The sequence below is a fragment of the Polypterus senegalus genome, chromosome 12, assembly GCF_016835505.1.
Source record: "Polypterus senegalus isolate Bchr_013 chromosome 12, ASM1683550v1, whole genome shotgun sequence".
Classification (NCBI taxonomy): Eukaryota; Metazoa; Chordata; class Cladistia; order Polypteriformes; family Polypteridae; genus Polypterus; species Polypterus senegalus.
In genome coordinates this window covers 132910674-132936875 of record NC_053165.1, presented here as the reverse complement: position 1 = coordinate 132936875, position 26202 = coordinate 132910674, and the positions used below count along the sequence as shown (strand labels likewise).

The 26202-nt window shown below is 36.8% G+C and overlaps 1 protein-coding gene across 7 annotated transcripts in view; it reads left to right on the top strand.

Moving 5' to 3' along the window:
- myo9aa (myosin IXAa) overlaps positions 1-26202 on the top strand; it is a 470016-nt gene that overhangs the window by 118899 nt on the left and 324915 nt on the right. For all 7 annotated transcript variants that reach the window (XM_039773456.1, XM_039773459.1, XM_039773460.1 and 4 more), the window contains exon 3: positions 10876-10968. The gene's annotated coding sequence lies outside the window, so the exon portion shown is untranslated. The remainder of the gene's footprint in view (positions 1-10875; positions 10969-26202) is intronic.

The window sequence follows — 26202 nt, the reverse complement described above, 5'->3', positions numbered from 1 at the left end:
AAGTTCTTGGGATGAAACTGTTTCTGAACCGCGAGGTCCGTACAGGAAAGGCTTTAAAACGTTTTGCCGTGGCTGAGGCAGCGTGTCCTTGAAGCTGTATACCGATAATTCTCTTTCCGATCAGCTGCTGATGTGATTCACACTCCGATACAGTGATATAAATACTCCGAGTGGTGCAGTGAGAGTAATATGGAAAAAGATGATCCGCTGTGTCAGAAGTGAGAGTAACAACGCTAAAGCAGCTATGGTATTTGGAATACTATGGCTATTCCCTGGACCATTATATTGTTACAAGTTAATTACAATCAGATGCATTACACTAATAAACAATATGTGGTTAGTTTCAGTGTATTTATAAAGCCGCGTCAGGAAAATAAGGTGTAACCACACAGGAACAGTAGAACTGCTTTGACGCTGGGTGCCGCCAGTCTGCAAAACCGAGCGGAGAACTTGCGTAAGACAAGGTATGAAGTACCATGGAAAAGTGCGTGGCTTTACGCCAAGTGTAGGTTTTATACATCGCAATTCGAACGTGGAACATTTCTGTGCGTACGCACTGTTTATACATGCAGGTTAGATGGATTGATGGTGCTGAACTGCCCTAGTGTGTGGTTTGTGGGTGTGTATTTTTGTGTGTGTTCATCCTGTGATGTGTTGGATGCCCCATCACTTTTCTTTGAATAAACCAGATTTGGAATATGAATAAACACAATGTTGTTTTAGCAATATCTTAATCTACCACTTTTCTCTTTTTTACATTCATGTGAGAAAGTGTACTTAAAAGGAAACAAAAATGTTTTTATTTTTATTTTATGACCATTGTTATTTTGTTTATTTATAACTCTGTCATCATTATGAAAATAATCCTGTTCTTGGGTCCCAGTTCAGAACCGATTTTTCAAATTTGGGTCCTCGGATTAAAAAGTTTAAAACCCCATAGCATTGCAAAGAACCACTCCCTCCCCTTCCACACTTTCTTTGTCATTCTTTCAGCTAGCAGAAGGTCCTCTAGCATCCAAACCAGTTCTGTCAGGTTCTGCAGCAACTTCTACTCCTTGGCTGTCTGTACTCTGAACTCTGTGCTGCACCCCTGCCCTCAGATCTGTTCCTAATAGCTTATTGATTTGCAGTGCATTTGTTACACTTGTTAGTACTGTGCGTTTTTTTATTATTAATAGTGATCATTTATTTATTTATTAATTATTATCTATTCACTTACCTATTATTTATTTATCTATTTGTAGTATAGTATAGTTCTTTACCTGTTGTGCATTTGTCCTGTGTTTATGTATATGTTGCACCACATTCCAGGGGAATCTCACTTTGTGCCACTATATGCAGCAGTACTGTGTACAGATGGCATGACAATAAAGCCATATGACTTGACCTGACTTTATAGAGCACTCTGTGACAGTGTGCACTATAAAAGGTGCTATTTAAATACAGCTTGGTTGATTATCATATTGATTGTCTTCCCCAGCTTAGTGTCTGTTTGATTTTTCTTATCCAGTTATCCAGAATATATAATCATACACAAGCTGGCAGAAGAATTATGACAATAATTCTATTTCAAATATGTGTGGGCTTCTTGTGTGGAGCCTACACAAGAAAGGCATTTGAGAAGTATAAAAACAATAATGTATACCAAGAAGCATGCTATGCTGTGAAAATGAGCCAAATGAAATAGGCATTGTTTTGTAAAGCACTTTGTGTTCAGGCTTAATATACATGGTGTTATGCCAGTTAAATTATTTAACATTTAGGTGGGTGTTGTTACATAAGCTCTTATTGCATAGGAGTTTTGTTGTTTGTTTATTTATTTTTCGTTCACTTCTTGGGAAGTAACATTTGCTGAATTAATTTAGTTGTCTGTCTACCAGTGAGGAAGGACAGGTAGAGCAGTGCCTTTAACAGGTAACAGTTTGTCAGCAGCAAAAGCGTGGAACTGCATCAAAGGTCACTATTGTTTGCGGTCACTATTCAGGGTGTTGATGTGGAGGTGATGGACTGATACATGTACTTGTGGATCAGTGTGGTAAAGCGTGTCATGGAGTGCGTTGTATTTAATTAAGCAGTGCAGCTTAAGCTCGGTGGTGTTGCTGTGTGCTGATGTAAATCTGTGTCATTACTGGGTCTTCAACGGGTAAATTGAGAGAAAAAGAAATAAAAGAAGCAGTAGTAAATCAAGGAAGTATGGATTGATCAATGAGAAAAAAAATCTGGAGATCAAGCCAGTGCGGTGAACAGGTGATAAGGTGGTTGGTTGGCCCTACATGGAGCATAGAAAAAGTGGTCCAGGTCACGTCTCTTCTTCTGAGAATTTGAAGGGGCTGGAACAACCGGAGGCTTTGAATGTCCATTCACAGTCTCTGAGGTAGGATAATCAAGCCAAGCTTTAGGCATCGCGTTACCAGCTAAGATGGCTGGGATAAAAGCTGTTGGTGGATGACCGCACTTCCTGGTGTCTCGGCCTGGCTGTGAAAACCCAGAGGGTAAGCAGAGGAGAAGAGAGAAATGGACACCCTGGAGCTCAGAGAGAGAGATAAAGAGAGAGATAGGTAACCTGACTTTACTTGTGTTTTTTTTACCCTTAACTCCAACATTCTCTGGATCTAAAAATGTATTGGTTTAACTCCAATAAGAATGCTGTTGTTTATGGATAATTAATTTATCAAAGAATTTGAATGGTGCTATTATTGGACACTGCTTTATGTTTTCATTGCACTAGTCCATCCTTAGTCCATCCTTTTACATGACGAATAATCCTTCTATATAAAAGCGGTCAGGTGTCCTTCCGTCCCGTGAGTGCTACGCAGGCGCGGAGTTTCACACACGCCCCGAACATTTTGCAATTCACGATGGGATTTGTAGTTTCTTTTTTCCAGGTAAAAGATGATTTTCTACTCCAGACTGTGCGAAATCTTCTTCTTCTTTCTTACTATATAAAAGTGGTCGGGATTGTCTTTCCGTCCCGTGCGTGGAAAGCGTAGTGGTATTTCGCTTATCACAGACTTACTACTTGTAGCTTGCGGTACGAAGTGACATGATGTGAGCAGAGTTCTGGTGCTCACATCTTTCCCTTGCTTTTGTGCGCGATGCGCTGGAAAAATAGACAAAATTATGTCTCTGGAAATAATTAATGTTGATGGAGTACAAATGCCTCACCGCGTAGTAAATATCGGGGGGGGGTTCAAAAGGGCGACCTCAATATAGAAAAAAGTTTAAATTTCATCACAAAAATAACAAACTACGAGTATTAAAGTAATACCGCTCAAATGCAATGTAACCAAATTAATGAGTTTGTATAAAATATCAAATTGATCTACATATTGAATTGCCTTAAGAAGTGATCAACTTCAAAGTCGGTCGCCTTAAAAGGCGGGTCAGCCTAGTAATAATTATTCTTTACATTTTTATAGCTCTTTTTGCACTAGTTAAAGCAATTTGCAACTCCACAAAGGAGTACCCAGGGCATAAACTCATATTCTTCTTACTTCAAGGAAGCATTTCTGCCACTGCACCAGCTGCATGAACTATGGATGTCTCAGGCAATGGGTAATGCCATGGCTCCTGGCACCCGGGATATTGTAGTGCACAAGAGTGACAAGTTGGACTGGTCGGTCTCATAATATAGTGCAGCTATATAAGAAAGCGCAGAACAGACTCTGAGAAAAGCATCTTAATCACAAAAGGAGGTTGCATGCTGCACATCAGAAATCCACCTCCTAACATTTAAACATCAGCCAGCTGTGGAAGCACAAAACTTGGAGCTACTAGTAGATCCTTCCTGTGCTAAAGTATAATACACAAAATGTAAACATGCAAATTCTGAGTTGCTGTAATTCGACACTAAGTATAGCAATCTGTGTAATCATTTATATGCTTCATCTTGCTCATACTAAGCATTTACCAGATTTCTTGAATTTTAACATCATCCATAGTCAAGAAACCTTTATACCTATGGCAGTAGACCTTTATGATGTCTCACTAAGTGCGTTTACATGTACCTTAATAACCCTGTTATTCACAAAAGCTGTTTTCTAAAAAGCCATCTAAACCCTTAATTCTGGTTAGAGAGACTGGGTTATTGGTGTCTGGAGAGTTAGATTTCTTCACAAATAACCTGATTGCACATGTAAAACCTTAACTGGGTTACTGGTAAGGACTTTGTTCTCTGTGTGTGTCTGTTACACTCACTTACACATACATAGGCTAAGATTCGCAATTTGCTTTCAGCAACCACAGGTTAAAGCTCCCACAAAGATCAATTTCCTGAGACAAATGCTCAGGTGATTGCATTATTCCTTCTCCTGTTTAAAATAATTAGTCTGTTTCAGAAATTACAAAATTTGTTTTGATGAACTTAATATACAGTGCTAAATTCAGCAGCTCAATCTCAGTAACTTGTTAAAAGAAGCCACATTACATTGTTCGATTTACTTTTTAAAGTAACAAGTCAACTAATGCAATACTTATTTTACTGAGGTAAAAATTCCAGCGTTATTATCCCAGCAGCACTGGGTATAAGGCAAGACGAATATGTACGCTGGTCATTTGCAGGGCTCAGTCATTTGCTGTATGGAATCCAGTAATGGAAAAATATTAGTAAAGTGTCTCTTTAGTTTTTACCAAAGCGTATTGCATTTACCACATAATTATAACTTAATATCGCATGTAGCAGTTATAAGGTAAGGATCTCGTAATTATAACTTAGTATCTCATAACTACCCGATAAGATCTTGTATTTGTAAAATAAGGATCTTGTGATTATGACTTAATACATTAAAATTGCAAAATAAGATCTCTTAATTACAAGATAAGATCTCATAATCATGACTTAAGATCTCATAATATGATTTACTGTCTCATAATTCAGAAATAAGATCTTGTAATTACAAGATAAGATTTTGTAATTACAAGATTTCTTAATTTCAAGATTTAGTAATAATGACATACTATCGTATAATTACAAGCTTAGATTAAGTAATTATGGTTTAGTATCTCGTAATTATGAAATAAGATCTTGCAGTTATGACTTAGTAACTCATCATATAAAATAAGATTAGATTTAATCTCAATTATAATTACAAGACCTTGTAATTACAAGATCATAGCATAACAATTTCTTATTGAAATACATTTCACAGGCAGGCATCACAGGCGCCTCTTCTGCTTAACTCAGAACATAGGGTGCATGGCATGTTGGTATCTACTGTAGGTTCAGTAATCTGGATTTCAGATGCAAATTTTTTTCTGGGCACTATAGCTTCCTTTCATATTCCAAAGACATAAAAGTTTGGTGTTAATAGGCAAATTTAAATTGTAATTCTGTGGGTATGAGAGTGTGCCCTGTGATGAATTGGAGCTCTTTTTCCAGCATTGATGTGTTTTTTTTTGTTTTTTTTTTCTTGTTTTCATTTCTTCCTGGACAGCTTCTCTTATTGTATTCTTAAACCTGGATCAAAAATTTCAACAAATGAATGCATGATTGGATGACTTATTTACTGTGGCAGAGTGAAGCCATATGCAGCATTGCTTTTTTGTAATGAGGTAGACTTTTGTCTGGTAGTCTCCATTGAAATAAGCTAGTTTGAAAATAATGAGAACACAAAACACAATCAGTCAGTCCTATTTGTGTATGCCTGGCTGATCTCAGAGCCTACAAGGTGATTTTATTTTTCTAGATTAATCACAGGGTTGATTTGGTTTAATATTATATTTTTGTCATGGATGCAAATGGCATTTTTGCTGAACAATAAAGATCAACACAAGGGCTTCTCCCTAGCAACTGTGGGATAAAGGGCCTGGACTGTGCACCATCAATAGCTTTTTCTTAAAACTTTGTCAACCACACTTATGTCTTAAGAGCTAATGATTTCATATTTCATTTTCACTACCAACAAGTCTTGAAAATGAATGTGCAGTTGAGTCATGTCAGGGTTATCCTAGTATTCAGATAGATGGCTACTGAGTTCACAGCATTTATTGGGCATTTTACAAACTGCTTTCTGTCCATTGGTCCAACTATACTTTATTTAATGGGCATTTGTGAGAAGATATTCTGTAAAATATGCTGGTAATTTGTAAAGGGCAGGCAATAGTTAAACAAGTTTTTATTATGTTCTTGTTTCTGAGTAAATGAGAGTCTATTGTAATAAACATGAATGATTCCAGTAAATGATCACAAAGTAGACTGTTGCCTGGAGGTCCAGGACAGACGTGGTGCACGCCATCTGCTTATCAGCCACACAAAGAGATGTTTGGAATTGACATGGACTTCCTTTAAGGTTTATCAGTAATGTTTTACCCAAATTGTTTGTGGTGCTCAGTTTAACGTGCTGTAAGTGCCATGCAGTGTCTTGATGCACGTGCATTTGCCTGCCCACAGCAACTTACTCACAAAATACATTAAGGGTGATGCCAAAAACTCCAGGTTGCACTTTGGAAGGACTGTGTTTAGAAGCCAGGAAGGCTTCAATTATGAGTGATTTGGCACACTTTTTAGCACCTTCGATGTGGAAATATGGAGATACTTATACTGTTCACTTATGATTTGTAATTTGTGTTGTGGTTTTCAAATGAGTCTCTGGATTTGGTACACTGGTCTTCTTCCCATATCCTGAAGAAGTGGATATTAGGTTAAGTGATTATTCTGGATCGGTCTTATATAAGTGAATGTGCATTGCAATGCATTGTTACCAAATCCACAATGGCTGTCTTGCGTCCAGTGCTGCCATGATATTTGGTGGGCCTCTGTGATTCCTTAATTGAATTAAATAGGTCGGAGAAATGCTGAATGTATAGAGAGTCCACTAAACCAAAACAAACAAACACAATTACTGCTTGATCTGTCCAAAGCAATTAAGTTATGAACTTATAAGCAATAAATATCTTGTCTGACCATTAACTACTTATTAGTGTTTCTAAAGGAGTGGTTTCTGATGAGCATTTCAGTGTGCAGGAGCAGCGGCTCCTCTGTAATGTTTGTGCTCCTCATCTCTAAGGCAGAGCCCATACACCGTGTTAAAGAAACTAATTTCTGATGCTTGTATCAGTGATTGAGCTCTTTTGGCTACTCGTGACCATGGGTAAGGATACGGACGTAGATCAACTGGTAAATCGAGAGCTTTGCCTTTTGGCTTATCTCCCTCTTCACCATGACTGACCATTACAATGTCCACATAATTATGGATGCTGCATTGATCCACCTGTCGATCAGACTATAACAGAAACATTGTACTTGGAAACTTGAGATAATACATTTTATTCTGTTATCAATAAAAATACATGGGTTAAGTAACATATAAAAATATACATATTTCATTTTTCTGTGGAGTATTCTTTTAATACCCAACTGTCTTTGTCTTTTTGGCAGGTTAGCTTTGACTTTATTTTAAGCAGATCTGACCTAGTGGCAGAGTTTGACTGTAAACTACAAAGCCACCTGTATGGTGTATGGTCCTCTACAGATACTGCATATAACTGGCAATGCAATAAAAAGAAGAAAAAGGTATTAATTACCTAGATCCCTTCAGAACTAAGAGGAAGAGAGTAGCCAACACTGGACAGGAAACCACAATTAATGGAGAAACCCCACAGAGACACTTGGGGGTTCCTTTAAACTCCACACAGACTGACTGGGCTGTAACTGGAATTTTGTTTGCTTGAGCCATGATGTAGCAGCGCAATTTATATAGCGCTGCTACTAAGAATTACTCCAAGACATAGTGTTAAGATGACAAAAATGCATTTCACATTAGAAATAATACACATTTTGAGAAGAATGTTGTTAGTATTATTCAGATGGTAATGTTCTTTAGAAGCAGGATTCCTTATGAGATTGGCTTCACAAGAGGTTACTTCTAAATTAGAAGACATTCCTTTTATTCTGCTGTTTTGATTTTTAGGAATGGCATACAGGAAGCAAGTTCAGTTGAGCCACCACTCCTCCTTATCTCTGACAATAAACAGTACTACATTTTCAGGAAGAACAGATTGCTCTTGCTCTGAGTTTTTGTGGTATTTTTCTGCCTTTGCAGCAAATGTATCTGCATAGCAGCTAATGTCCCTCATCCTAAGATGATGCTTTTGTGTAGAATGCTAGTCACCTTAATATAATAAAACTTAAAAAATAAGGGAATTGGATTTGTTTCTGCATGTAGTGGGTTTCTCTTTAGATGTGTGTCCTATTATATTTGAATGTTGTCTATGAACTGTATTGTCATTCAAAATTGGATCAGAATCAAAGGCTGCTAATATAGTTAATCAAATGAAAATTATCCTTCCTGCACAATAACATGGGCCTGGGTCATTATCACACAGTAATTTACAATCCATTTCATGTCACTGTAATTTTCTAAATTGATCCCTACTGTGCCTTGAAAATCACCAAAATGTCCCCTTTTTTAATAATTAAAAAATAGATAACAATAGATTCAGGAAATATCCATAGCCCTTCACTTTTTTCACATTTTTTATGTTGAAAACTTGTGCTAAAATCATTTTACATTTTTTCCATATAAAAAGCTCAATAACCCCAGAATGACAAAGTGAAAACAGTGTTTTTGAAATTTTTGTAAATATACTAAAAATAAAAAACTAAAATATCACTTTGACATAAGTATTCAAACCCTTTGCTATTACACTTTTATGAGACTTTGGAATATTCATACTTCCATTATCTCTAACCTACTGTGTACCGCACCAACATTTTTGAATTCTTTACGATGTTCTACTTTGTCATCTACTCTTTGTCCTTTATTTCCGTCCTCAGGCGTGGTTAAGTCTGTTTCTCGCGGGACGTATAAAACTGCTCGTTTTGTGAAGGGGGAGGGGAGGCTGATTGCACGCTAAGGAGATGCGTTCTGATCAGCTGTTTTCTTGCTGTAGCTGCCAGTGAGCTGCATGTTCTGCTTGTCACGCTGTGCATCGATCATTTAAAAGCCTGTACAGCAGCTGTCCTTTTGTCTCACTCCATTGTCTCGTGTGACGTCGCGTCTTCCGAGAAGATCATGTCTCGTCTCCCTCCCAAGATTATTATTATTTTTTTTTTTTTTTATAATAGAGGGATATACACTGTTGTTGGGCGGGATTGGTAGTGTAGGCACTGGTACTGCTGCCTCGTGGATACAGCATTCTTTGCTAGAATAGGGTACCTAGTCGCTGTCCATGTGGAATAAGTATTTTCTTCACATGTTTGAGCTGCTTTTCCACTGGGGAAGAGTTCCATGAACTATGGGTCGTGGGTTGCCACCAGGGGGTAGAGAGTATTTTATGCGAGTAAGATGCCTTTGGTTTGTATATGGTAGGTTTGATTAAGCAATTGATGTCCTCATGATCTTCCTCGATACAACCTCAATCTCTGATGATCAGTGTCAATTCTCTAAAAGGGAATTCTGAAAGTGGTCAAGGAATGTGTCTCAAAAACATAAAGAAGGGGTAGACTGAGTCGCAACAAAAAAAACTAAAAAAACTTAAAGGTACGCTACTCTAGGCACTTGAGATTCCTTCTCACATTTCCAAAGACGTATCTATTAGGGTGTCTGCTTGCAAGTACAGAGGATGCATGCATATGTGCCTTTAGGCGGACTGGTTTCCAGTCCCTGTCTTTCTTCTACTTCTAATCAGTCAACACTATGTGGGACAGACAACCCTCCAGAGGCCCAGGAGGCATCCATTCATATGGCAGCACACCTCCCTGCTCATATATCATCTTGGGGAGTTCCTCAACGAAACCCTAATCACCATCAGATTTAATTTTTTAAGCACTTATTTCTTGTATTTTTTATCTCTTATAGGAAATAGTTTTGCAGTAAGTATGCAACATTTTTATGCATCTCTGTGTGGCAGCTAGCTGAAAGTAGCAGCTATCCATGTTTAGGTTTTAATTCCACATTTTCTGGGTAGCATTTGACCAAGAAGATGAATAAAAAGAACAAATAAGTTGTAGATTAGGTGCAGGAGAAAAGGAAAAATTTGCTGAAGAAAATATAAATAGGATAAGGCATCAAACCAAGTACAAGGATTCTTAAGCAATAGTTTAAAACACAAGCGAAACTAACAGAAGCTTGAGAATCTGGAACACAGGTGGGACTCCGTGGCTACTGAAGGCCACTTGCTTTTATGTCAAATCAAATTTTCCCCGAAAATAAGACTGCCTTACTTTTCAGCTGATGATCTTGACTAGGGCTTATTTTTGGGGTAGGGCTTGTATTACAGAGCAGCCTGAAAATCATACTAGGGCTTCTTTTCGGAGTAGGTTCTATTTTCGGTGAAACGCGGTAATAGGGGTAAACTATTCCTGTGAATGTTTGGAAATGTCGGTAGACTCCATTTTCTTCCTGCACCAGACTTTAATATGAAAACTAAAGTAATGGCCTCAGTGACAACTATAAAAGATAATAAATTCCTAATTTCTAATAACCTAATTACCTAAGAACCCTTTAATAAGGTGATGTTGTGATCATTTGGTCACAATGTGACAATACTGGAATTTTATTTTTGTGTCATAAGTTCAGTTTTGAAGTTTAATTATATTCAATGTTTCCATCTGTAATTCTGTTTACATATTTGATTGAAATAAACATTGTCATTGTACTCCTTTGTGCAAAACATTTGCCAGTCAATCAGTCACACCTAATGAAAAACTATTTCATCATGTTCTTTTAGCTTAAATTTTCTCTTAATTAAGCTGTCATTGTTTGGGTAAAATTGTTTTCAGATTGTTGTCGACATATTTTTATCAGTTCTTTTTTCTAAGTAACAGTTATTATATGTGGAGAACTTAAGTCTTGATTTAGTTTTTAGTTTTTATCTTATTTTGAGTTTCCTGAATATTTATCATGTCTTGATGTGCTGCCAATTTATTTCCTATAGGGTACCTCATTTTTCCAGTATTGTTTGCTGTTACTAGCCATGGGAACAGCTGGAAGCTGCAATGTATGATGCCACCGCTACAACAGTATAAAGGTCAGTATCACACACTTCTGGGTTGTCCGAGGTTCTGGATTCCCATTCAACACTTTATAGAATTAAACATTGGTGGAACATTTTATATCACTTTGCTTGCATCAACAATCAACATTACTCATAAACCTTTCAAAAAAAGTTCTCATTATTTTGTTCGCACACAAGAGGGAATTCATCAAAGCAATGTAATTGTATGTAAATATTTTTGAATTTAGAAAAAAAATCTTTAACCTTGTAAAGCAAAAAAAGTAGACTTTTATTTCAGTATTTCAAAAAATATATTCCAAAATATGCTATATTATTTTACTTCCCCTCTTTTGCATTTAGTAGTTTCCTTTGAATAACTATTACTTGAACACTAAGTAAGAGTCTGACAAAATCCTAGGTTTGACAATTTGTAAAATGCTAGGGATGGGCTCTGTGTGGATGGAAGTTGACAATAGATGAGCACTCACCAAGAAGTACAATTCATATAATCCAGCGATGAGGAATGCAGAGCCTGGGAGTTTTGGATCTTACAAAAAGAACAGACACCTGTCTGTCTGATGTCTTGTGGTTTACATACTATGACAAAATAGAAAAAAGAATGAGATTATGACTGAACTCCTTGTACTCGTTAACCCATTCGGATGGAAACTGGCACTGTCTGGTAGCACGTTATTGGCTTTCAGAAAAATGGATGCACTAACGATACATTGGGAATGGAAACAGTGCTGGGAAGTCATCATGCAGTTGAATAGTTTGATATGTCCTGATATTCTAGTCATGTAAATTGACATGTGCTGGTGACCAGATCAGCAACTGCAGTTGTCAATTTTGACATCTTATCTGACTAGAAGTAATGTAGAAGTGACATTATCTCATTGGATAATCTGGAAGTGATAACCCAGGAATTTAATTATTTTGCACACATGCAGATCTGAGTGTGATCCTTATGAGTTCAAATCACGTGAAGTCACCAATTACCCAGATGTCTTAGAATGAACCTTGAAGTGCCTACATGTGAAGATGGCCACAAGGCACAACTGAAGCAATATAAACCCTCTTTTTCACTTCTTTGTAAACAAATTGTAATCAAAGCATTATGATGTTCCTACATTGATGGATTAAAGGCCAAAAGTCCACATGACCATCATCATCAAGTCCTTCCATGAGAACCGTTAAAACAATGAGGACGGATCATTTATGTTAGGTAGAATGCCCAGAGGGGGCTGGGCAGTCTCATGGTCTGGAACCCCTGCAGACTTTATTTTTTCTTCAGCCGTCTGGCGTTTTTTTCTCTGTCCTCCTTGGCCATCGGACCTTACTTTCATTCTATGTTAATGAGTTTTGTCTTATTTTAATTCTTACTTTGTCTTTTTTCTCTTCTTTATCATGTATTGCATTTTGAGCTACATTATTTATATGAAAATGTGCTACATTAATGAATGTTGTTGTTGTTGTTGTTATTATCTGTGAGAAAATGCAAGAATTGCTTTGTTGAAATAAAATATTTGACCACAAAGACTGAAGTAAAGTTTGACAGGTGCATCCAGTGTACTATACCAACAAACAATTTAATGAAAAGTAAGAAAGCCAACTCCATTTATACAAAATAAACTAGATGCTTTTGGAAAGGCAGGTTTCAACAAGCCTAAGTAGTCTCTTTGAAATGCAGCATTTCTTTTATAATGAGTTAGTTATTTTTAAGTATAAATTTAATAAATAATACCTTTCATGCAGGTTGCAGAGCAAATACATCATGCTAGTTTATAAATGCAACAGCAGCTGTTTATTGAGAATGTGGTATTATGTTAGAAGTATGTGTAACATACTTTGCACATTTTGAAACTGATGTACATTACAGTACATTAATGCAGTTAAAATGGAGATGTCAAGATTGCACAGGTTATTTTTAGCTATTTCACTGACATCATATCATTGTACACTTTGTGTAATTTATTGCTTCTTCTTTTGTGTTTGTTTTACACAGGCACCACCATTTTAGTGCTTAATGGTTACCATGATGTTACACTGTTGCCAGCCACATGGTGTACATCAAGCACAGCCAAACTAATCTGTGCTTTAAATATTTTCTGACCGGTGTAACAACATAAAAGAAAGTTTTTTGTTAGAATTTGTTTTGAGCACTCTTCTTATTAGTAAAATTCGGTTTAAACTGTAGTATTTGACTTGCTATTTATTGCTATTCTTTAAACAGTGACCATCAGCCTCTTGTGTCTTGCTTAAGTTTGACTTCTCTTTGGCAGAGACCCTACAATATCTGACACCTTGATTAAATTAAAGTACCCATCAGGATTTACATAGAAAAACCCAAATGGTCACAACATGGGTGTACCATAGCAGCAACAGTGACACATATTCTCACATTGAGCCAATCTCAACTGCCTGACAACACATGTGGGAAGTGTAGGAAATGAAGGAAACTCTAGACAGAAAACAACCTGCCTAAAATGAATAGAAGTAATGCGAGATGTGAAGTTTGGTATTTTTCAAATTGAAGTTATTTTTTTCCACAAACCTGGTATATATTCATTTGCCATGCAAAATTGTGTTCCACACTTCCTTTGTTTTTTAGAAAAATATCTTGCCTACATTAGCACCTTACATTAGGATTACTGAGACATGAAGCACCACCAGAAAACTTACTGAATATGCCAATTTTTCAAGCCAAGACAGTTGTTGAATATTGATCTACATCTTGCAGTTACATAGACATTGTAAAATAGCTTATACCTGTACATATAATTTTTTCAACAGAAAAATACAAATACTATGAGATTCAGCCATTTTAAAAGGAAACCCGCCATGCATGATAGCTCAGCACTTGTATTCTTCTACCATCACTTGTCATTTCTTTTCAAATGACCAAATCAAATTAAACTGTGTACCACTTGGATGGTTTTGTTTTAATTTACTTCCGTATTTATGTGAGAACTCGCACGAGTGAACAGAAGACAAATCCTCACTTTAAGAAAAACAGTACCAGGACTGTGCGATTATGTGCAAAATAATTATTTCCAGATCCTTTTTGTTGCATCAAAAAACAGAAGGAATGTTGTCTTTTATTGAATTTAGTTTTTTTATTTTCCAGTGGTGCTTTGTCCCCCATTGCCTGCATTCTAAAATGACAGCGTGGGCAAAATATTTTAAGAATTAATAGAAAATGCTTGATTTTTTTAACACAATTTTATGCAGCAAATACATATATACCATGTTTGTGAAGAAATAACTTGAAAAAGTCAAGAATTGCCTACAATAGAATTTATTTTAACGGTTATTAATATATTTTTTACTTTAAATAATTACACGATGACCATCTTAACCAGTTCAATCTATCCACATCTTTTTCCTAATCTTCAAGAAAGGTTCGCTGCCATTTACAGTTGATCACTTCACAAAATTGTCCTCCTTTCTCCTCTTGATTTCATTCTTTCAGATTTATCTCTGAATATGTATGAATTCAGACCTTTGTCATTCTTCTTTCACTCTAGAATTACACTGGAAAGCTTTCCATTTTAAACTGTGGTATCGTATTCTATACTTTATTGGTCCCCATGGAGAAATTCAGGTATTATAGAAACTCAAAGCTATTACAGCAACAAAGATGTTGCTACACACATTTATACAGTGTAGCTTTCTAGTCCGTTCTGCTCTTTGGTAGTTAAATTGTGCTTCTGTGTTCCAGTCCAGCATGTCATTCGCTTGTTTATGGACCCCCAAGTACTTGAAGCGCTGCTCCATCTCCACATCCGCACCCTGGACAATGTCTGGCAAACCTTTGTTTGTGAGGTCCAAAAACCCACATTCCATATTCATCACTGCTGTATTATATACATTGGACTTCTAGACTAGCATAAATTGGTTGTGAGCTCTCATACATAGTAATCCTGTCCCAACAACCCATTTGATTTTGTTAAAGTGAGTCACAGGGCATGTCATATTATGAGACGGGATTCACGGGAACATGCCGCTAACTACCTCCTACTTGCTAAGATTATGTAAGTGGTGGTTACCATCTAAAATACCTTGGAAAGTCACGTATTGTGACATGGCCTTTACTGAAACCTTGTAATCCAGATTTGTGGTTGGCAGGAGTGAGGGACTGATCACATCTGCATCAGCTGCAAGGCAGGTGGCAACCCTTTTACAGTCATCAGTTCATTGCTACTGTCTGTAGATATTAAGCTAAAATGATAGCTTTTAATTTTTATTGGGTGAAACAAAAGGTTGATTAGCTCTCACTATGTTAAAGTGAAAAGACGAAACTACCAAATCTTTACCGAAAGTCCCAGCCAATTTAAAGTTCATGTGTGTGCTACTCTTATGATGATTTGTACTTGAATGAATGGCCTCCCAATTGTTTTTATGTGCAGGTGATTTCTAAATGATCTTTGTTAAAAGCAATGTACTTAATAAAATAAGTTCATATAGTTTGCATTATATCAGACTGCAGTTCCTTCTCCAAGGGGCAAATGTAATAATACATTGTTAAAATTCTGCTAGATTTGAGCCAACTCTCCCTTGGTGGTGTCCGGAGAAAGCACTGAAAGGGGTGACAGATAACCTGTGATCTGTGCTTGACCTCCTCATGTCCCACCCCACATCCCCCACTCCCTCCACATCTCCTTGCCTTTCACTGCATTCCACTCCTATTTGTGGTGGCTGTCCATTTGTTTATTGGTGCTTGTACTCTGTTCCAGCCTAGTCTTCAGGAGCCTCTTCTGCCCCTCCACCTCCCCTTCCTGTTAGTCATTGTTCTAATAGAGGAAGTGTATGTGCAGGACAGGAGGAAGGGACTTGCTTCGACTGCTAGGGTGGGAGAGCTACTTTTGCCGTGCCTGTCTCCACTCTGGTTTCCGGATAACGCACTGAGTTATTATTAGTTGCAAGTTCCTTTCAGGAACCGGCTTTTGTTCACTGGCCAGATTTGAATTGTTAGTGCATTGAGTTCCCCACTTAGTAGTAGAAGGTGAAAGCGTCATGCTTGTATCCTGTGTTGCATTAACAAATTTTCATGGTAAAGTGTTGAAAATGAGTTGCAAAGCTACACCATAATTTTGGGATGTAAATACTTTGAACAGTGCTTTAAAACTGCACACTCATTTCCTGTATGCTTCAGGGGGGCCTTTAATCTTTGACATCTCATTTTCTGCCTTGTTGTACTCACACGTCTTGCTTTACCTTTTTCATACATAATGCCACTCTTAATATTATCATTTTTATTTCATAATGAATATTTTTAGCTAACTGTAAGAAGCTGATACCATAAAAATTGTATTGAATATGTAGTTACTTAAAAATGTCACATTTTTCTTTGGCTGCTTAGTAAGTTTAGTAAGAAAAAATCCTTAACTTGTATTTTATCTGTATTAAAATTATTTTACATTTTTTTATGGGGAAATTTATTTAATATTTAGAATATGTATGTACAATACACTGGATTCAGAAAGTAGTCAGAGCCCTTTACGTTCTTAACAGTTTGTGTTGTAGGTTTAATTTTATATGGATAAATTTGACGTGTTTGCCCATCAGTCTGCACTCAATAACCCATAGTGGCTAAGTGAAAACATGTCCTAAGAAAGATGTGCACATTTATTAAAAATAAAAAACAAAAATCTCCAGTTTATATAAGTATTTAGACCCTTAATTCAATACTTTGTTGAAATCCCTTTTGCCAGGAATTCCAGCTTTGAATCTACTTGGCTAACTCTCTACAAGCTTTGCACACCTGCATTTGTGGAGTTTATCCCATTTTTCCAGGCAGATCCTCTCAGGCTGTGTTATATCGGATGAGAGGTGCCTTTAAACAGCCATCTTCAGGTCTCTTCACAGATGTTTTATGGGATTTAAGTCTGGGCTTTGGTAGGGTCACTCAAGGACAATCGGAGATTTATCCCAAAGCCACTCCAGCACTGCATGCTTCAGGTTTTTGTTGTTTTATGTTAGATGGTGTGCACTCTACAGCAGGTTTTCTTCAAAGACTTCTCTGTATTTGGCTGCATTCAACCTTTCTTCACTTCTGACTAGGGCTGCAACTAATGATTATTTTGGTAGTCGACTAATCGTTCAATTTATTTTTCGATTAGTCACGATTATTTCATGCCTGACTATTTTGATGCCTGCAACTTGTGATTGCACATCCTGTTCTGGGCTCCAGTGCATGTCTTACCTCATCTGCTCATGTATGTCCAGCTGTGAATGTCACCCTGATGTCTCTGCATTAACACGATTAAAATTAATAATAATCAGATTAAAATAACAATCAGTGAAACACGAATTTGAAAATAATCAATGTTTTATATTAGTGTGACCATCACAATAAAAAAGAAATACATTAAACAATACAAACTAAAGTGCACATAGTCTTTTTAAACAAAAAAAGTGCATTTAACTTAACCAAAAATGGCCACTGGTGTGTCTTAAAGTCCAAAAGTTTAAATAAAGCTTCAATACAAATAAAATAAAACAATAATGTACAGTTTATAAAAGATTCAGTTCATATATTCCTGATTGCAGTGCAGGAACATAAGCATTTCGACATGCTCTGGTGCGAGGCTGGCTCTCTTCTTTGCGACAATGTTACCAGCTACTGAGAAGAGACACTCAGAGGGAGTAAAGGTAGCAGGAATACACAAGAATGATTTTGCAGACAGAGAAAGATGTTTTAATCATCACATTCTGAAGGAAAAGTGTTGTAGTTTATCACATAATGTACCATATTACCCAGACGTTCATGTAGTGCATTGCAATTACAAAAACCAATGTGTTTCTTTGTGACTGGTGCCTCTATTGAAGGTTCTGTTTATGACACGTCGACAGTAAAAAAATCCACGTCAACGATTTTTTTGTAGTTGACGTTGTCGATTACGTTGACTAATCGTTGCAGCCCTACTTCTGACCAGTCTCCCTGTCCCTGCTCCTGAGAAGCCACCACATGCTTCAATGCAGGGATGGTATTAGTCAGATGATGAGCATTGCTTTGATGTGGCCCGACATAGTCCTTGGAGTTCTACCTAAAACATTCAAGTTTCATCTCATGAGACCAGAGAATCTTTTTTCCTTAATGCTGTCAGGGTCCTTTATATGTTACCATCTGCCTTTTGTTTAAGAGTGGCCTCTTTCTAGCTATTTTACCATAAACGTCCAATTGATGGAGTGCTGCTGAGATGGACATGCTTCTGACATTTTCTCCAATCTCAGCAAATAACTTCTGAAACCCTGTTAGAGTGACCAGTGGATTCATGGTCACCTCCCTGAACAAAGCCAACTCAAGAAAGGGTCCACAAGATTCCAAACATTTGTTTCACAATTTTTGAGGCCATTGTGCTTCTGAGAACATTCAGAGCTTTAGGATTTAGATCAGAATAAGACTACAAAATATGTCTCGCCACAGTTCTGCTCTACAGAGAGTTCCTTGGAATTCATGGCTTAGTCTTGTTCTGACATTTGGTGTTAAAGGCGGGGACTTTATATAGACGTGTGTGTGCCTTTCTAAATGATGTCTGATCAATTCAGTTTGCCACAGTTGGATGTCAATCAAGTTCTGGACACTGCTCAAGGAGAATTGAAGCAAACAGGATGCACCTGACCACAAATTGGGATGCCACTGCAAAGGGTCTGAATACTTATATAAGTGAGAGAATTCACTTTTGTTTTTTAATAAATGTGCAGACCTTTCTGAAAACAGGTTTTCACTTTGTCAATATGGATTATTGAATGTAGATTGGTGTGAAATAATGAAAAATTATCCCCTTTTAAATTAAATCTACACCAGTCTGGATACTTTCCAAATCCACTATAACTTATAATTGAGCCTCACCACATTTTGGTAGTTTGTTCACACTTTCCCTCTGCCTGTTAATCTAGATTATCTTTATCTAGTATATAAAATACTTAGAAATCATTATTACCATCAGACAATTAGTGCATTTGACAAAATATACTGGTAGGCAAATACCTGCATGAGATCTACATTTTTTTTCCAAAGATAGAAAAAGTATTTCCAGTTACATTAAAGGAAAAGAAGGCCAGGCTGTTTCAAGTATCATAAGCAAATAAATTGAAGCACTATGCCTCTATTCCACTATGTTGAATAAATTATCAACTAGTGTGATAAACAGTAGCACTGTGGGTACTTTCAAAGCTTGACTTCAAGTCATTTTGGAGAAATTAGGCAAATAGGATTGACCAACTTAATGCACTCAATGCACTTTTCTCATTATAATTATTGTGCTGTGTTCAAGATTCTCTGTTGTGGGTTCTTTTTTTTCCAACAAATTTGTCTTCATCTGTAGAATAGGCTTTTAGAGGTGGAGTAATATAATATAGTATTGGAGTATATTTTGTCAAAATATGTAATTGATGAACTGAAGACCTCCATCTTACTTTTTTCTTTGCATCATTAGTAGGAATGTAAAAAACAGCACATTTTACGAATACATTGTGCCTACTTTCCCATGGAGGCTTCTCTGCTGTAACCCCAAGCTCAAATTGTTTCATCACTTCTGGCCACATGGGACCCTGTGGGTGCTTCTTCAATCCAGGTGTGATTAGGTGCAGTTCACCTGTGCTGTGTGTAACTGTGACCATCAGCTGCAAAGAAGTTCAATGGAAAAAATGGTTAAAATCTTTTAATACAAATCAGAGACTCTTTGCTTTCCAAATATGAATTAACATGGAAACTAGCAGCCTTTGAGCAACAACGAAGTTTGGTTGTGTTTATAAGTTTAATAAATATGTTGTAAAACAGCATATTATTTATTATCAGCATGCTACACTCTGGATTTTAATGCATATTCAATTTGAAGCATATTTCACACTTTGAAACAGAGAAAGGATCTGCAGTGTGGCGGTGTGCACCATTAGTTTATGTTTTATCCACTTAGCTATTTATTTTAAAGAATTCTTGGCATTCACCATTAAGTCAAGTAAGGACACTGTGCTGTAAGTGCTGTTGCTCTGCAAGGCTTCTTACACTTCTTATTTAAATTAAAGACTAGAAATTTTACAAAAGAGAAACATGCTTCCTGGCTCAAACAAGGGAAATAAATTATTTACATCTTATTTAGGCATTTGATAACAAAGTGAATTTAAACCAAAAATAAAGGTATGGAACAGAATGTGAAGGTTTTTTTATCCTTCTATTTCAGTTTCATTGAAACAAATGTAAGATTATTTGTAATGAAATGTTTCTGTGTGGTGTTCGGAAAAGAATTAATAAAATTATAGTAATTTATTATTGGTAGTTGTAGTAATAATAGTATTGTCAGATATACAAAGTACACTAACTCTTATTTACACATCCAAACAACATACAAGAATTTACTAAAACACATTTTATTTCACAGAATACGCACATCAGCATACTTAATGTACTCTGTACCCTGTCTTCACACCACTTGTTCATTTGTAACTGTGCTATTACTGTCATGTCTGTTAAATCAGGAGTTCAGGCCCTGGGCTTTGTTCACGGCATTTCCTGCATTGTGAATGAAGAGCAAGTTAATGAATTATTCACTTGAGCAAAAGCACCATTGCTGTTTGTTTGGAGAAGAGAGAGAAGTCTGTTAGTGTGTGCTATCAGGCTCGGTCTCCTATCATCACTACCTGCACTCTGTAACATGAGATGTATTTATTTGGAGTCCCAGTTTATACTCGCTTAGTGGTCTGGGTCTTCTTTTTGCATGGCAAACAATATGCATGGCATTCATCTGATAGCATTAACACATTTATTATGTTAACTTCAGTTTTTATTTACCATACTTTATTTAGTCAAACTCATGGCTTCTCAACTCTGCAGTTAATGTCCAGGAAAAGAAAAATCAGACACACACTTGTTTCAGTTTTTAGATCTTGTTTGTGTGTTTTGAGGCCAGCCTTGACACCAAATAATTCCTCCATTTTCTGATTTGGATTGTCCTACATGAGATGACATACAGTATAAGTACACATCTGTTATGAATAACGCCATAAAAATATTAAATGTCTTCTCGGAAAATGTGATGCACCACTCATGGTACTCTTTTGTATTTAAACATATCTATAAATAAGTAAAAAACAGCTTGATAAAATAAGAGTCCTAAAGGGGACTTTTATATAAAGTAAAAAAAAAAACACTATAGTTTGCAGGTGTTGCAGTATGTAATAATCCACAGTTTTAATATGAATTCCTCATGTTTTAAACATTCCTATTTTCTCCTGCTTGCCTTTGGAAACACACTTCTCCTTATAGTATGCCAGTTATTTGGTTTCAGCTGAATAAAACAGAAGAGCATAGAAAAAAATATATTGGCAAAGAATAGCAAACAAGGTATGTTTGCCAAATCCAAAAAGGAAGAGCCAAAAAACAGTAGCCAAAAAACTGGCAATTAATCAAGAACAAAAATCCAAACAAGACCTAAAACACAAGGCAGACTTGACAATCCAAAATGAAAGAGGCAAAAGGTTAAAAAAAAAAAAAAAAAAAAACAAGATTTAAAGAAAAAAAATCACAAGGCAGACTTCTGTAAAGGCATGAAACACAATGCACCCCTCCAGGTCATGTCCTCGGCTTTCCAGGTGACCACAGTGCAGTAAACATATTATAGAAATACATGCTTATTGATGGGAGAGGTCAGGTGTTTGGATTGCATGCCTTTCTCTGACTATTTATTTGTTTGAGTCCCTGAGTTTGTGGTGATGCTCCTTAGTTTTGGAGGATAGTAAGTTTTTAGTCTGTTTTGTCAGCCATTTTGGCTTTCATGCTTGCCACTGTTTTGGAGCTTCTGTCATGAGGGTAAATATGCTCAATGTTAGGGGCATATCCTGCAGTTGGTTAAAAGGTCCTCCTGGAAGTCATTTCCAGATAGGAAATCTTTTTCAAATCGCTCTTTCAAACTCTTCCTAAATGATCTTCGATAATGACTGTTTTGCTCTTGTTTTTAACTAAGATTTTTGTCTTTTTTTTTCTTATATTGCCCCTTTTTGTCTTTCATCTTTTCTCCTGTCTCACTCTCAAACACTTTCTACCTACAGATATTACTCCCAAAGCCTATAGGCCGGCATAAGGATGTGCTAAGGGCAGAGCACCATCCCATCTCTGACGGTAACACAGTTAAAATAAAAGCCAAATATGCAACATTCATTTAAATACAAAACACCAAGAAATATGTCAATACATCCGAGCAGCAGTTTTATATATTCTTGTAGTTATAAGAACCTTTTCATCTTGTATTCCTGAGTCATTTGGTTAAAACCCTCAAATATTTCCAAATTATTTTTTTGTCCAATTTAGTGGTGATCACTGATGGACAAGTAGGCTTTACATTTAGCCTAAGTTGTTGACTGAAATCTGTTTAGACATATGATTTCACAATTTCAGGTCATTGTATCAGTGTCTTTTTGAAGGTGGATCTCCATCTCTTCTTAATGGTTTTGCAGACCAAAGCAATTTCATCTTTGACTGCAGGGGTGACCCCCCACCACACACACACACACGCACACTTTACTGCAATGACAGGAATGTGGCAGGCATCTGGTGTAGTGACTATGGCATTGGACTTTAAAACTCTAGACTGCTGATTTTGTTGCCCACCTCCAGCCTACTGTGTAACCTTGAACAAGTCACTGAACCACTCTGAGCTCCAAGTTTGAAAATGTATGTAAGCAGTTTGCACAGTATCCCCTTGTAAGTTGGCATTGAATGTGGCACAGGCCAAGTAATGTAATATTGCAGTCTCCAGCACTTTCCTTCTCTTAAATGTACAGTACATTGTTTTTCTTTTCTCAAAATTAATGCGTAGTTGATTTTCTTTTATTTTGAGTTGCCTGGTTTTCATCATCAAACACTCAATTTTTAAACTTATTAAATGAATTGAAATCTAAGTATCATTTTAACAGTGGAAGGCTAAGATTTAGAAAATCTAAAGGTGACACAACCCTAAACTAGGGTGAAATAATAAGTTGTAGCTAAAACTCTGACCTGCAATGACCAAAAACAAAAGTTTCTTTCTTGCTAATATTTTATTACTCTTTTCCACATGCTAAATAGTCTAATTTTTCTGATTTATACTGAAGTACATAACAGTAGATATTTGAGGGTGTATAGGAGAAAATAAATGAAACTGCATCAGACTTTTTATTAAAATCAGAATTTACTCAAAGGCAGGTTTTTTTTCTGTGGATTTTTAAAGTAAAGTCCCCATTGACTCCTTGGTGATAGTGTAGGGTGTGTGAGATCTCCATTTCACCTTCAAGCCAGGAAGTCTGAACTATGAAGGGCTCTGTACATTAATTGGTGAAAGTCTACATTCAATTATTTTCACTTTATCTGTGGTTTGAATGTGTTGATAACACAGAGTTGCTTAGTGGACTTGTTGCCTATCATATACTATATTGCCCCAATCTGTTGTGAATGGTTTGTATAACATACAAGAAGGAGTAATGAGAAACTCCAGGGAGACCCAACCAGCCCTGCTGTATAATTTTATAAATTGGGTAGATAACTGCAAAACTCCAAGGAGACCCAACCAACCAGGCTCTGTGATTTTACAGTATACAGTAATCCCTCGCTATATCGCACTTCGACTTTCGCGGCTTCACTCTATCGCGGATTTTATATGAAAGCATAACTAAATATATAATGCGGATTTTTCGCTGCTTTGCGGGTTCTGCGGACAATGTGTCTTTTTACTTCCTGTACATGCTTCCTCAGTTGGTTTGCCCAGTTGATTTCATACAAGGGACGCTATTGGCGGATGACTGAGAAGCTAACCAATCAGAGCACGCAGTTAAGTTCCTGTGTGCTGAATGCAGTGTTAACCAGGAAGTCTCGTCTCGCTCATTCAGCATCAACGTGTTTCGCTGTGTAAAGAGTTGTGCTCTTTTGTGTTTATCTTTGTGCATAGTCAAGCCCTTCATTATGGCTCCAAAACGATCTGCTACTGCTTCAGGGGCATGCCCAAGTGCCAAAGGAAGATGTTAACGATTGCCGAAAAGGTAAACGTTTTGGATTTGTTGAAGGCTACGATTCTTTTTATTTAAAAAGTTGGAAAGGAATATAAGATCTACGGCCACAGTGTCCTTTTAACCAGGGTGCAAAACGAGTTGTAAATGGATGTAATAAGGCAGTAGTCTGGATGGAATCTCCTTTAGGGATTTGGATTGAAGACTGCCAGAAGAAGAACAACGGCAGTGCTACGCAATCTCCTAAAGTGGCTCCTTTAGAAGAGCTGTAACGCTCTCCTTTGTTGTGCAGTAAAATTAAACTCATTGTTATCGGAGAAGTCATCGTGTCATTGTTGGTGAGTAACCATAATTAATTTTCTACTTACAGTACTTAGTACATGTACGTACGTTTTAGTGTCACTGTACACACATTTACTGTATACTATTTTTCTTGCATTGTACGTATTTATTGCTGGTGGCCTGTCTATCGTAATGGCTGTAACATATGTGATATCTGAGACACTCAATATCTTTAAAATAATATTTATGTTTTACTGTATATAAACAGTGTGTTTATATACATAATTTCAATGAATCTTACCTAATATCTAAGAGAATACAAAGGGATTATGCTGTATATCTCTGCGGGGAATATTTATAAACAGTGTAGGAGAGTTTATAAGGGCTTAAAATATATAAAAATAACCATACAAACATATGGTTTCTACTTTGCGGATTTTCACCTATCGCAGGAGGGTCGAGGAGGGATTACTGTATATTGGATAGATGATCGCAAAACTACAAGAAAACCCAACTAACCCTGCTGTACAATTTTATAAATTGTACAGATGATCGCGAAAAAACATGGAGACCCAACCAGGTCCAATCCATGATGTTACATATTGGATAGATGATTGTGAAACTCCAAGGAGACCCAACCAACCAGGCTGTATGAATTTACAGTATATTGAATAGACAATTGCAAAACTCCAAGGGGGAACCCCCCTCCCTCTCCATGCTGTTCAATTCTATATACTGAACAGACAATTGCAAAACTTCAAATGGGATCACCAGACCCAAGCCTCCATTGGTCATTATTTCTTTGTAATCCAAGAAATACACACGAAAATCACACAGTGGGGTTAAGACCCTGACTGATATCTGCAAATTCATTCAAAGCTCCTAGGAGAGATACACACACGTGCACACACACATATATAGACAATAACAAAAAACACAAAACATACATTTATGCTAGTTTAATTTGAACTTTTTCCCTATAATAGATAAAGGCACATAATGTATGTATTAAGATGGATAAGTTCTTTAGCTAGATATTAAGTTTCTAGCTTCTGCACCATGATCAAATCGATTTGCTAACACCTTGTGTGTACTGCTTTACCATCATATACACTGCGTACATGTGTGTGTGAAGCTGTTCAGAACCTTCATTCTGAATTTAGGAAAAGAAACTTCTAACAGCTAAAAATGTGTCACTCACAGAGGTTATTACTTTTCACTTACATTGATACCAATAATCACAATACAGTAGCTGGCTTTATCTTAACTACCAAGTTTCTAAGTAACAGTTTTTGCAGTCAAAGTAGCTGCACTTTTGGTTCGTTTCCTGTTGACTCAGGGTGTAGGAGATGCTTTGTTCCACTCCTTCTGATTTGGCTTTCTCCAGGAAACATGGAACAGAGCTCAGTGCTTTTTCTTTCTTTGTTCAGGAGCTCTTTTCCTTCTTTACCTTAGTTGCACCATCTTGTTGTGGGCAGTACTGCAGTTTTCTTCAGTGTTTCACATACAGTTGTCTTCATTTGGTAGCATAAAATTTACGTTTGACTCCCAGTTGACTCCCATTTTTAGCAAGATATGTATGGATTTTACGTAGGTCTATGTCTTGCTCAGGCAACTGCTTTACTTTTGTTTAGCAAGGTTTGGTACCCTTGTCTCCCTATAATTTAGACAGTCTTCCACTTGTCAAGTCCAGCACCAGGTTGCCTTATGGAGTAAAAGGGATCGCTCTTTTATCTGTTGCACCCACGCCCTAGGCAACAGAAGGTTCTGCTGTTGAGCAGAGTTACAAGCCAGACCAAGAGCACTGAGCATTTGGAGAGTACATAAAGGAAGGAGCTGACATTTTGACATTGGATTCTTAGGTGCACATGAGCCCAATCTTTTGGTCGACAATTGGTACAATTTTTTGTCCTTCAATGTTACAAACTGAGTAATGGCTCTCTGCTCATTGACAAAGTGTGTAACTGGCGTATCGTGAAAGTAAAATTCAAGCCTAATACTAAAAGT